The sequence below is a fragment of the Cyclopterus lumpus genome, chromosome 1, assembly GCF_009769545.1.
Source record: "Cyclopterus lumpus isolate fCycLum1 chromosome 1, fCycLum1.pri, whole genome shotgun sequence".
In the NCBI taxonomy this organism is placed as follows: Eukaryota; Metazoa; Chordata; class Actinopteri; order Perciformes; family Cyclopteridae; genus Cyclopterus; species Cyclopterus lumpus.
The window spans coordinates 4900919-4914201 of NC_046966.1; the positions used below are offsets into that span (position 1 = coordinate 4900919).

Sequence of the window (13283 nt, forward strand, 5' to 3'; positions counted from 1 at the left end):
AGCAGCTGCATTCTGGATGAGCTGTAGAGGTCGAATGGCATTAGCAGGTAGACCTGCCAGGAGGGAGTTGCAGTAGTCTAGCTGTGAGATGACCAGAGCCTGGACCAGAACCTGTGAGACCTTCTGAGTGAGGAGGGGTCGTATTCTCCTGATGTTGTACAGCATGTACCTACAGGAGCATGTTGTTGCTATAATGTTGGCAGTCAGGGAGAGTTGATTGTCCAGTGTCACACTGAGGTTCCTGGCAGTCGGAGTCGGAACTAGTCCAAAAAATAGAGTGAAGTTTAATTTAGTCTGGTTAGTTTTCACATCGACCTAATAAGAAAATAATTTGCTGAGGGGGCGTGTAAGCCCAATTGACTTGTCTATCTACTGTGCGCACATATCCCCTACCCTCCAGTTCATCGCCATTGTTGTGGACTTTCATTAAGCATATTTTGTTATGTTCTCTTCCTCACAGACGTCGAACAAACATCAGACTTCATGCAGAAGTCCAAGTCACGGCTCTCTCGCTCATGTTAACCTGCGTTTTGGTTAAATTCCCGCTGCAATGGAACCGCTCAAGGGTTCTCAAGCCCCCCCCCATCACCGGGATCAGTTTTTTTACACACAAAAAGCGTGCTTCTAGTGCGCCTACGTGGTCACCCAGGCCGGGAGTCAAAACACGGGCGCCGACGTGAAGGAGCGAGAGGTTCCGCGATGCAGACGAGCTGCGTGGTCTGGGCGTTAGACCCAAATACACAGAAAAAAAAACACACACACAAAGTGTAGCCTTTATGTGCCAGCTAACACGAAACATTGTTACGTAATGTCTTCTGTCGGGGTCGAAACTTCCAGAGAAAAATAACCCGACTGAAGTCGATTGGGAGACCCAAAAAAGATGCTTATTTCACCGCGTTATTGGAAGCTTGACCCAAACCAGAGGATTAAAAGTTATAAAAAAAGTCCGTTGAGCTGCTGCTGGACACCAGTCAAAGGAGGTTTTTTTTTTTTTTTTTGAGACGGAACCGCGACAGTAAAGTTGCTTTTTAAAACCACAGCAATCAGCAGAAGGACGATTCAAATGCTCCGCGAAGCTGAGGGAAACGCCACTTTGGTGCTAATTCTCTGTTGGGTTGTTACCACAAGCTGCGGCTTGAGCACTGAACACTAAATCGTGCTTTCCATTTCAAATTCTGTATTGTAAAATGTGCTACATAGTTGAAAAGCCTTAAGTTCTCACAGGGTATTCCTCCGTAACCTTATATTTGACCTCAAAATCAACAGGAAGTCCCTTTTTCTCGTCCCGACGAACTGTCTTCTCAAGAAGGTAGAGAGAGGCCTACGGTTTGATATCCGGCTGCATTTGGTTCTTTAAGTCAGGACGTGAATGCACACAGGAGCATAATCTGACTGGGCTCTAATTGTTCTTCTCCGTCACGCCTCTTGCGTAAACACACGAGTCGTAAAAACAAGTTGCGAGTCGTTTGTGTCTAAAAAACCGCATCGCGCGGATCCAAAGGGGAACCCCGCTGCCGACTCGACCTGCGGTAACGGTAACCTCCTCTGATCGGCGGCGCAAAGGAAAGAGTCAACATGTTTACAAAGTTTGATTTTGAAATGTATTTCTCTCTTGAACATAAACCCCGGCTCCATCTTGAAACGCCTCCACCCCCCTCCCCCAACCGCCGCCTTTAAAGAGACAGGCTTGTGTCTGGAGAGAAAGTGTGTAGGTAATCATGTCAGTGTTGTGTGCTCGGACCCCCCCCCCCCCCCTTTAAGTAGGGCTGAAAGAGAAGGCCGTCTGATGCCCACCCTGCTGCCCTGCTTACCCACTTCGCCTTGATGATGACTCCAGCTGACAGGAACCTAAGACGAGTGTTTCTCGCATGCTGAGTGAAGCCCAACCCAAAGTGGGCTGAGGTCCACCGACTTGCCCCGGTTGGGGTTAGACATCAAAAAATAAATGATCTGTGCCATCGGCGCGGCAGATCGCCGCAGAAAATAGTCTCGACTCACGGAGTGAAATGGGTACGCGGGAAAGCACTTTAGTGACCTAAATAATGTCGCTCCTCCTCCCTGAATCCTTCCCCACCACCACCATTGTCCAGCCGGAGCGGCCGCAGTCAGATCCCCCTGAAAATCACGACCAACGTTTCGAGTCATTTCGCTGAACAGCCATGAAAGGGGTTTAAAGGCCCTCTGAAGGGCTCCCTGGGGATGGGGGGGGGGGGGGGGGGGGATCCTCACAGAGATGCAAAGCAACTAAAAACGGTTCGCAGGCAGACTCTCGCAGCGGGGGCCACTTTAACCTCACCGAAGTCGGGGGAAGACTAACAGTAATGGCGGGTCTGCAAAACAACAGGATGGACATAACGTGTCCATCTCTCTCTCTCTCTCTCTCTCTCTCTCTCTCGAAATGATCTCGTTTCCAAACTCTCTGCCGAGTGCTGCCGAGGCTTTTTAATTACTTGTGCTGGGCGAGCGCAGGTGGAGCACATCCTCACTAACAAGGTGGTTTCCATCCAGGGAGCATTGAAAAACCCACCAGGAAAACAAACCTGATGGAGAGGGAAAACCTGCGCGGGCCCGCAGTAGAGGGTAACTGATGCTTAATAAGGCCTCGCCGGCCCCCCACCCAGCTGATTTCACCAGCCGTCGTCAGATGGTTACAGAGGAAGCACGGTGCGAGAGGAGAGGAACGCAGGGCAGGGTGTGTGTGTGTGTGTGTGTCATCGTCTGCAAATAAAGTGTGAACCGGTTTTCACACGTGACGCATAGATGCATTTGACACGCACACACGCGCGCGCACGCACACACTCAAATTTGCTGTTTTTAGACACCCATCCTTTTCTTCTCATTATGTTACGTGGGATTATGTCAGACGTGAGTTCCACCGCGTAAACGGGGAACACAATTAAATAAACCCTGCAGGGTGAAGGTGAACAGTAATGACATATGAGTTTTTTTTTCCCTGCACTGGTAATACATTTTAAACACACATACTCACACTCACACATCATCTTTACATCATCAAGACCTTGCAGTTAATGTATTCTGCCATCATCATCATCATGATCATGTCTCCGCGCCCCTTATCCCAGTTAAGTCGGTCAGCGGCACAGACGCAGAAATGGTGTAACAGCACAGACTAGTGGTGACTCTGTGTCACGACACCGTGCTCCTCAATCACTGCTGTGAACTCTATTCCTGGTATTTATTTTTATTTTGCTGTAAAATGTCGTGGCTGTGAAGTGTGTTGCTGTATAACAGGGGTTCTCAAACTCTATTTGAGGATGGGGACGCGGGTTCACCCTCTTAATTGTTTACACTGATTAAGCATAAAGCATGAAGCTTTCTTAACTCATATTTCATATTCTCAAACTTTCCAACTGGAACACTTCAGACCGGTTGTAAATAAATAAATGGAAACATTTCCAAATACAAAAACAAAACATTAAATGCAATTACATGTTAATACCAGAACCCAATTTCTAGTCTACTTTTCAATTGACTGAAATTAAAACTTAAAAGCTTTCAGAAAGTGAATAATCTCAAGACTGACGTTGTCCAAATGAATCCAGAGCTTTAGACTTCTTTAGCTTTAAACTTGTCTTTCAGTAAGTGCTGCAACAACAATAATAATACATGTTTAGCTGTGTGTCACACAAAGATAATTAAAATACAAAATACAGTGAGCAGGAATGAATAAATATTTCAATTAAAAAAATTACATGTAAAAAACAAAACAAAAGGAGAAATAAATAATATCAATATCAATATATATATCACCCAATGTCGAGACATAATATGTATAGCAAATTATTTCACTCCCTGTTTGAGAATCACTGCTGTTTACAAATGAAAACGCGTTGGATATCAACATGTTTAATGCTGCAGAGGGGCGTGTGTGTGTGCGTGTGTGTGTGTGCGTGTGCGTGTGTGTGTGTAAGTGTGCGTGTGTGTGTGCGTGTGTGTGTGTGCGTGTGTGTGTGTGTGTATGTGTGCGTGTGTGTGTGTGCGTGTGCGTGTGCGTGTGTCCGTTTCACCCGACGTGCCTTTTGGGAACAATTACTGCGCACAAAGACACACACGGACGCAAACACGGGGATCTGAGTGGTGGAAACCCAGAGTTTAGTTTGAAGAGCACAGAGTTGTGAAAGGCCACGGCTCCCTTCCTAATCCCTTCTTCCTCTCTTCCTTCTTCCTCTTCCCTTCCCTCCTTCTCCCTTGCAGGAGAATTCTGGGGAGATTTTTCTTGCTCTTTCTATTCCTCAAGGATATGAGGCGGCACAGCGGCCCGGCGTCCTGAACCAGGTAAGAGCCGAATACCACGATGACCTTCAAGCACAGAAACTAAAAGCAAAAGCACACGCGCGCGCGAGCGCACGTGCACTTTGCTCCCCACTCGCTGTCAAACGAGGATTTGGGGTTATAGTTCTGGGGCCAGATTGGTGCATGATTTATGTCGCTAAAAGGCTTTGCGGTGTCCGCTGAAAAAAAAGGACACGGAGAGGGAGCGCAACTCACACACACACACGCGCGCACACACACACACACACACACACACACACACACACAAAGAAAGAAAGAGAAAGAGAGAGAAAAGGGGATTGGAGTCTTGCTTCAGAGAAAGAGAGAGCGAGAGGAGCCTCCTGCGGGACAGACGGAGCGAGTGAAGACACTGTCGACAGGATGAAAGTTTAACCAAACATCAAACCCCCCCTCAAACCACCCCCCCCCCCCCCCCCCCCCCCTCCACGAGAGCGGCGGACCTGAGGAGAAGACATGCACAGAGACAGACGGGACAAGACACAGCGGCGATTCCCCCAGCTGTTTTTTATTTATTTTTATTTCGTGTGTGTGTGTGTGTGTTTTATTTCGTAACGCCGCCTGTGATACATTATTGAACACGCGGCTCTCCAACGCATCGCTGAGCTTTCCTCTCATGTTAGCGCTCGCATGGCGTCACCAGTCTAAATATAAAGCATTCGCTCAGCCCTCTTCGTTTTCGTTAAAAGATGCAGGGGTTTATGCGGGGGGGGGGGGGGGGGGGGGGGGGGGGGGGGGTCTTGCACGTGGTGCGTGCGTGCGTGCGTGCGTGCGTGCGTGCGTGCGTGCGTGCGTGCGTGCGTGTTGCTCCGAGTGGCACTTTTCCTTTTCTGAGGACGGCTGTCGAGTTTCTCTGTGACTCATGTTGGCCTTGCAGAGGCCTCTGCAAAAAAGAAACTTCAAAAAGCTAGACTCAAAATCATAATATATATATATATATATGTATATATATATATATATATACATATATATATATATAAATATATATAAAAGAAGATATAGTTTTCATCAAACTCTTTGAAAGTGTTGTTGGATGATAAGTGCGTCGCGCTTCACAGGAGTCGCACGTGGAGCACATGTGCTTCTAGTGCAGCCTTAACTTTATTTGCGCATAACCGACCGCAACACTTGCCCCGACGTGTCCCCCCCCCCCCTCCACACACACACTTTCGTCCCCCCTCCCGCCCCGCTTTAAAAAGTTGTGATTCGGATGTTCTGAGGTCACTGTCCCGAGACTGCGTGCCGGTGGAGTACCCGCTGTGGCCCACAGGTGGCGGCAGAGCAACATACCCAGAAGGCATGTTTCTGCAGCCTTGATTGCCCCCTTTTTTTTTTTCTTCTTTTTTCACCAGTAAAATCTCTGTGCAGGCCTCCCTTCATCTATCTCTCTGTCTCATCCAAGACAAGTCAAGCAAACGATTCTTTTCCCCGGGCCAAGAAAAACAGTGGAGGATAAAAAAAAATAATAATAATAAAATAAAAAATCAATATGGTGTATTTGTGTTCACGGTTCAAGAGTGCAGACAGATCCAAACTCACATGACAAATCTCGTCTTGTCTTCTTTCAGCTCCCGCCTTTTTTTCTTTTCTTTTTTTACTTCTTCGTTCCAGGATGAACCATGAGCAAAGGTAAGACATGTTCTTATTTGTGTGCGTGCGTGCGTGTGTGTGTGACATGTCCCAACACAATTAGCCCTCCGACTGCCGGTAGCGACCTGTATGGGGTTGCCATAGGGACCGTGGGTTGAGTGTCGGGAAGGCCGGAGTGGACGATGAGGGTGCCGAGGACGAGGGGGCGGAATGGGAAATGAAGTGCCTGGTTGCCAGAGGCGTGTGCTTTGTGCGTGGGATCGTAGCAAGTCACACTCTTCACCAAATGGTTTTTTTGGGGGGTTAATTTGAGCTGTTATTGGCATATTTCTGGATCTTTGTCTCATTGGTTGTGTTAGTGTCAGGCAGCAACCTCTGGGTCTGAAAAGTGAAGCCAATGTGGAAGAAGTGCCTGAGAAAATGACCCTCTCTTGATTTATTCCCTCAGTAAACATTGTAAACATGAGTTTATGGTCTCAATCTCAAATATTCTTCAATACAGCATGATGTTCATTTAGTAAATGATGTTCATTTAGAGTCAAACAGACCATAGAGCAGGGTATGCTTTAGGGCGGGCTTACCGTGATTGACAGGACGTCCTTGTTTCCTTCCTTCTTATAACTTTAACCCTTTCACAGCGTGTTTTCACTCCATGAAAGTTATTTCTAACATTTTGTTCACATAAAATGGTCTTATTCAGCATTCAGTTGTACTTAGCCCCCCCCCCCCCCTATCTTATTACCGGTTGCAAAAAAACAAGATTGCGACGGCCAAAGTGCCGACCTCAAGGCCTCAGAATGGGCGGGCCATACTTTTGTGATGTATTTTCTATCTTTCCTGAGAATTCAACAGGAGAAGAAGAAAAAGAAAGAAGAAGAATCAAATAAAGAATGCAAATGTTAAATGTTAATGCGAGTATGAAAAACCAGGAGACGGGATTATTAAAGAAATATGTGACAGGGTGTATTAAAATTTAAATATTGTAATCACCGAGGTGAAAAAACATCCCGTCAGAACTCTGAATTACTTGATGTGGTCCGGGGTGATGGGGGCACCTTAAGTGAACCCATCTCACTTTACGTAACCTTTTTAAAGCAAACCCTGCAGGCTCTGCTGCCAGCACACAGCGAACCATCCTCCTGTATCAGTGTGCCGCCTGCTGTGTATAATAGCCATGGTGTGCGGTATAATGCGCCGCACCACACAGGGCTGGCTTCACACAGGGATTACACCCAGATGATTCTTCAATAGCGAATTTAGTCCCGGGCAGCCGAGCCTTAATCCAGCGCCCGTGGAAGCGGACCACAGTGCTGTGGAGCCGGGGCCGGATCTGGCGGAGAACACCGAGGAGACAGATTAGTTTCAGACCCGGGGAAGAGGGCGTCTCTTGACTGCTCCTCCCAAAATCTCCCGACTCTCTAATGCAGAAAAAAGGGAAACAAAGTTCCCCCTTTTCTGTCCTTTGTAGCATCTCTCTCTCTCTCTCTCTCTCTCTCTCTCTCTCTCTCTGTGAGGTGATGGCGAGTCATGCACTCTTATCGCTTCATTAGCCCGTGGACGTCTGGGTGTTCCGTGGCCTTGTTCCCCCGCCGTCTCAGATCCTGTAATTACCCTCACGTGAGTCACGTCTGATAATTAGGACGGTCGGAGGAGGACTCAGAGTGTGCACGGACGCGCGCACGTGCACCCTCTTTTGCGCTCAAACCCGTTTGACACGCACACCTCTACACACATACACACCAGTCATTAGTGGGGATCTTAACGTGCGGCGCAGTGCCAATGGGATTATCATTGCTGAGGGTCCCACTCGTCAACCTCCTACTCCTCTCTCTATTCATCTTGGAGCACCATTCTTAACCACTTAGGAGAACCCTTTCTGCACCATCTCTTTGCCTTTATGTCGTTCGTCGTGAATCGTCATTAGCGCGTTAGAACAGACTCGATGGGGCGTGGCGACCGGAGGGGGTTCAAGCCAGGTGACTATGCCACGGTTCGACTCCAGTTGGGGACCTCTGGTCTCTTTCCCCTCTTTCCCCTCTTTCCCCCATCTCTCTCGACTGCCTGCTTTCCAGTTAAGGCATACGAGATGCCCCCAAAAATGTACTTTCAAAAGTTGGGTCTGTGTTAGCGGTTCCCAACCTAGCGACCCCCGAAAATGAAGGAAGGTTTTTTATGTGCCAGATTTTCATTACAAATGTCATCCAGTTGTGTTGGCAATCCACAAGACTTAAAAAACTAAAACTAAGAAAAAAAGATTAGATGGAAGTAATAATAAGTAGTAATAATTAACCCAATTTTGTGTAGCAGAAATGTTTTTTTGTGTTGCTCTGCTTCCCTATTCTTCCATTTAATCATCTCGGGACCTCTCGTGTTTTACTCGCAGCCCCTTGTAGGGTCCCAATCTCCATGTTGAGAACCCTAGCCCTGTGTTCAGAAAAACAGACAAATAAAAAACAATTAAGAGAACAACGTTCTGCGATCGTGCGAAGATTTTTGACAATTAATATAGGCAAGATATGTTTAGGTATCATGGGATATGCACTTATGTTTAATGGCAATTTTAGCCCATTAATTCTAGACATAGAGCCAGGTAGCCTTCCTTAAAGGGACAGTTCACCCCAAAATAATAATAAAAAAATGTCCCTTTTACCCGTAATGCTTCTTTTCAATCTAGATTGTTGGTGTTGAGTTTTTCCAAGTGTATTTTATAGGTGGACAACTAGACAGCCGATATCTCCAAAACGAGGCAGCTCCCACCAAATCAAGCTTGATGGATAAATATGTATTTTGGTGTGAACTGCGCCTTTAACATGCAAAGCACCCTCCATTGTAATAAGGATGTGACAAAGAAAAAAAGGGAACTTTGATTTGCTTTTATCCTAAAACAATTGTCTCTCTCCACCTCAACCACTCTGCCCTCCCTCCTGTCACTGCTGCACTCATTTCATTCGCTCATTTAAATGTAATACTACGCATAACCATTCAATTTTCGCCGTGTTTATTCTGTCGACTGAAACGGTAATGGAGATATTGACAGCGAAGTGCCGAGTGATTCTGTCCGGGCCATCGTGTTGAGTGGTTCGGAGAGAAGTGGATGACTAGAGGGCTATCTATGGTATTACATATAGTGCAGAAGGCGTGGGAAAGAGAGACCCTCTGAAAGCCAAAAGCTTAAATACCATGCCTCACAGACATGAAGAGGAAACACACACACACACACACAGGCTGTGGATTAGGATGGGGATTATGGAAGCATAGCTGTAAAACAGGCAGAGACAGATCAGTGTTATACTTCATAAACACACACACACCCGCTGGATGTGTACGGCAAGATGGGTTTATTCTGAGGTGGATGGTATGATGACTGAGGTTCATGCGTGATGCTTTGAGCGCCATTCGAGCTTTAATAGGAAGACAACCCAATAGTGCGTCATTTAAGCTTCAGCAATCAATTATTGAACTGGAGTGGTGGCTGAAACCTCCCAAGATTTACATTTCTGGATCATACCGTTTCTTTTCTTCTGTTTAATGTTCATGAATATACATTTTCTACCAAATTACCCACAGAGAGAATTGCCATAAGGTGTACATTTGTGAGCTTGACATTATATTTGTTATATATCCACACTTATAATCTACCATAATTTACAAAAAAAATAACCTTGACATTTTGCCAAGCAAACAGATCTCAACATTTTCACCTCCGAAACGCAGGTGACGTAGAATAATAAAACGCCACAAGCGGGTTTTAATAAGTAGGAAGCCACGTGAGTTTACTATCTCCTTCTGTCAAGGACACAACGACATCAATAGAAATAGCGTGCATATTCCAATTCTGCAACATCTATATACAGCCTTATTAGACTCAAGTGTCTACGGCCATGTGAGCAGCTCTGCTAGATTCCGCCTGGTATTTAGTCATAAACCTAAGTGCTGGACAAAGTAAAATAATGAACCAAAGATGCAACAAAAAGGGGAATACTTAAGGTTTTTCCAAATCCATTGTTATAGTTGTCGAGCGATTTCACTCAAACCCACCGACATGAAAAGTGACAGGATCAGCGAAGTCAGCTGGATTCATCCTCTGGGGACCACGCTTATCCGCACAAAAAGTTCAAATAGCTGTCGACTTGATCTCAATAACAAATGTCCGTCTGGATGAAAAGCGATGTGACGATAGACATTGCAGTCCCGAGAGTCACGGAGCGAGCATTGGCCGAACCAAAGGTCCAAGATCACGGCAGAGGTTACTGCGATAGCTGGGCCTCGCGGTTCTGCAGATCACACCCTAACAGCCAGAATGTCAGTTACTGCACTGTGGATTTTTAACTGAACAATGTATGATCATTTTAATTATTTCAAAGCGACTTGTCATTCTTGTGTCTCGCATACTCTGGATAATCGGCAGTAACTGTGAACAGTTTTCATTGAGTCTGTTTCCTTTTAATGGAAAGTAGTTTAATTGAAACCTTTTCACGGGGAGGTCCGTGGGTTATCCTCAGAGTTTCCACACAAAAAAAATCCATCACTTTTGAATTTCTCAAAAGTAATTTCCGAATGCTTTGAGCGTCATGTACAAAATCCCCCCTTTGTCTACATTGTATCATGGTGGCTACAGAAAACTCAGAGATGGATTATTCAAAACCTGGATGAATCATCAGTGACCCTTTCGACACCAAAAGCTGTGCAATTACGCTGCACAAAAAGAAACGCATTGAGCGGACGATAAAAGTATGATCGTGTCCTTGACATGCCAAGCTGATCAAATGTGCCGTTTAGAGTTTGCGGGGATGAGACTGTTGTTGAATAAAACCATTGCTATTTGAAGTCACTAGTTTTAAAAAGAAAAGCAGCTATAGTGAGATGCAATGCATGTTGGTGAGTCCCTCACCGGGTTTATAAAGAGTTGAAGGCTGTGGCCTCCTCACACACAGCGTTGGGAAAGCCAGCTGGCAGAGTGCAGTGCGTAGCCATAAAAACATATTTGACTGCACGTTTTAGGGTTACGGCTCGACAGGAATCCGACTTGTGTAAATATGACATCGAGGATGTCATATGAAAATCAGATAAAATCGTGCAGGTTTCCCAGAAAGCTCCTCCAGCTCACAATCCAGTGGGCTTCCGAGCAATTCTTGGGGCCACTTCCTGCACCGCGCTGCTGGAGGCCCGGGCAGTATGACCGAGCCTGCTGGAGGGGAAGGAGGCCCGGGAGAACCAGGACCGAGCGGGGCAGACTATCGGACGCCGCTTCACTAAAATCAAATGTTTTCTAAAGGGACTCATAAAGGTTAGGTAACTTTAAGATAGTAAAAGAAGTTAAGAAAATCATCTGGGCCTCTGCAGATCACATCCTAACCGCCAGAATGTCAGTTACTAGTAACTCATGACTTCCTTACATGATTGCGACCTTTAATGTAGAGCAAATTACACGCTAGATTCAAATAAGCAAACACTCTGCAGATGGAATAAATAGCTTCTTACCAGGCTGATTGCTTTCATTTCACACACCAAAGCAACCATTCCAAACAACAAAAGAAGAGCCTTCAACCAGTTGCCTTGGTTCTGACTGCCGTATAGAAATGTCCAGGCCTGAAAATGGCATTGACTATACCCACTTTCTAAAATGTGCTGGGCGAAAACCAATTAAATCTGTAGCTTTGACTGAAATATAGTTAAACACCCACCACTAATTGTCATCGGAGCTGTCCGCCATCATCGTGGTCAGATTAGCATACCATAGCGGCTGGAAGGCTTTTCTAACTAACCGTAACCCCATACCGTGAAGAAAAAAGCTGACGCCCACAGACACACACACCCACGTTATGAGAAAATGAGAGGGGACGGGTCACCCTTTTTTCAATCTGTGGCCCGTCCACATCTCGGCCACCGGACCGCCTGTCATCAGCACACAGCTCATTGGAGGTCTGCGGTCCCCATCATCGCTACATCTATCAAATACAATCAATCTCTTTCACTTTGCTTCAATTTAAATTCACTCTGCATATTTATAGATTTTTTTTTTTTTGCCCCGGCCTTCTCAAAAAGCTCTCGCCCTCCTCCTCTACATCTCTCCTCTTTTCTTTTCAGCATGCTGAAATATATAACCAGCAATTTGCCAATCTCTCCCTCTTTCAAACACACACACACACACACACACACACACACACAGACACACACACACGCGGAGGCATCCAGACCGCCAGAGCTGCTGTGGTGTATAATGACAGATAATTGGCTATTGCGGGTTTCGCCCTTCGGCAGCAGGAACCAATCACAATGACAGCCACTTCTCCGTGACCCGTGTGTGTATCTGCGTCTGTGTGCTTGTGTGCGTGTGTGTGCGTGTGTGTGTGCGCGTGTGTTCGCGAATGTGTGTGACACGCAGATTGTGTTTCATCGTGTCCTTTGTGTGTGTGTGTGTGTGTGTGTGTGTTGCTCCGCCTGTATAGAAGTAATTGCCAGTCGAGCACGTGGAGAATGTAACTGACAGCTCTCTTTGTTGTTGATATCCCCGTCATTGTTGCAATCTATGTAAACATAAATCTACTGCGCAGCGTGCGTCTGTGGATGTTTGTGTGTGAGTGTGTGTGTGTTTGTGTGTGTTTGTGTGTTTGTGTGTGTGTGTGTACGTGTATGTGGGCAAGTAGAAAATGAATGTCCAACGTTTTGACTGAAACCTTATGTCTCTACACACACACACACACGCTGACCTTACTACGGCGCACACACAAGAAGAGCCTCGAGTCAGGTCTCCTTGTTTCGACAAATGACCACTCAGGGCTTCTGGGTCTCAGGATCCAGAAGCCCTGACACAATGCAGCCTCGCTGTTCTCCACTAATGTGATAGCTGCTTAGCTTGCCGTTCGTCACTCATTTCAACGGAGTCAGCAGCTCCCCCCCCCCCCCTCCCCCCCTCAGGTTAATGGTCTGTCCGCTCGCCATTTGTGTGGAACCTGTTGACTCCCGGCTGCTGCTCGCTTCCATTTTTTTCTTTTCTTAAAAAAAAAAAAAATTCTGATGCGCTCTTTCACGCTGGGATGAATTGTAGCTGCGTCAGCAACAGCCTTTTCTTCTTCAAATAACAGCCCCCCCCCCCCTCTCTCTCTCTCTCCCTCTCTCTATCTCTCTCTGTCTCTCTCTCCCTATCTCTCTCTGCCTTTCCCCTTTTATCATCCACTCATTTATCCCTCCGTGCGCCGTCTTTCTCTTCCTCCGCCGCTTCCTCTTCTCTCACTGTTCTTTTTTCTTCCTTTCTCTGCCTCCCTGTTTTCACCGAGTCTCATTTCCGCTCTTTCAATAGTGCTCATCCAACCCCCCAGCCTGCAGACCAAATGAGATCCTGTGTGTGTGTGTGTGTGTGTGTGTGTGTGCGTGCTGCGTGC

At 46.4% G+C, this 13283-nt stretch overlaps 1 protein-coding gene across 1 annotated transcript in view; it reads left to right on the top strand.

Annotated features, from left to right (window-relative positions):
* The window catches only part of ptprdb (protein tyrosine phosphatase receptor type Db), a 141404-nt gene that overhangs the window by 41197 nt on the left and 86924 nt on the right, over positions 1–13283 (top strand). The window contains 2 exon segments of the mRNA XM_034537013.1: positions 4216–4296; positions 5880–5940. The gene's annotated coding sequence lies outside the window, so the exon portion shown is untranslated.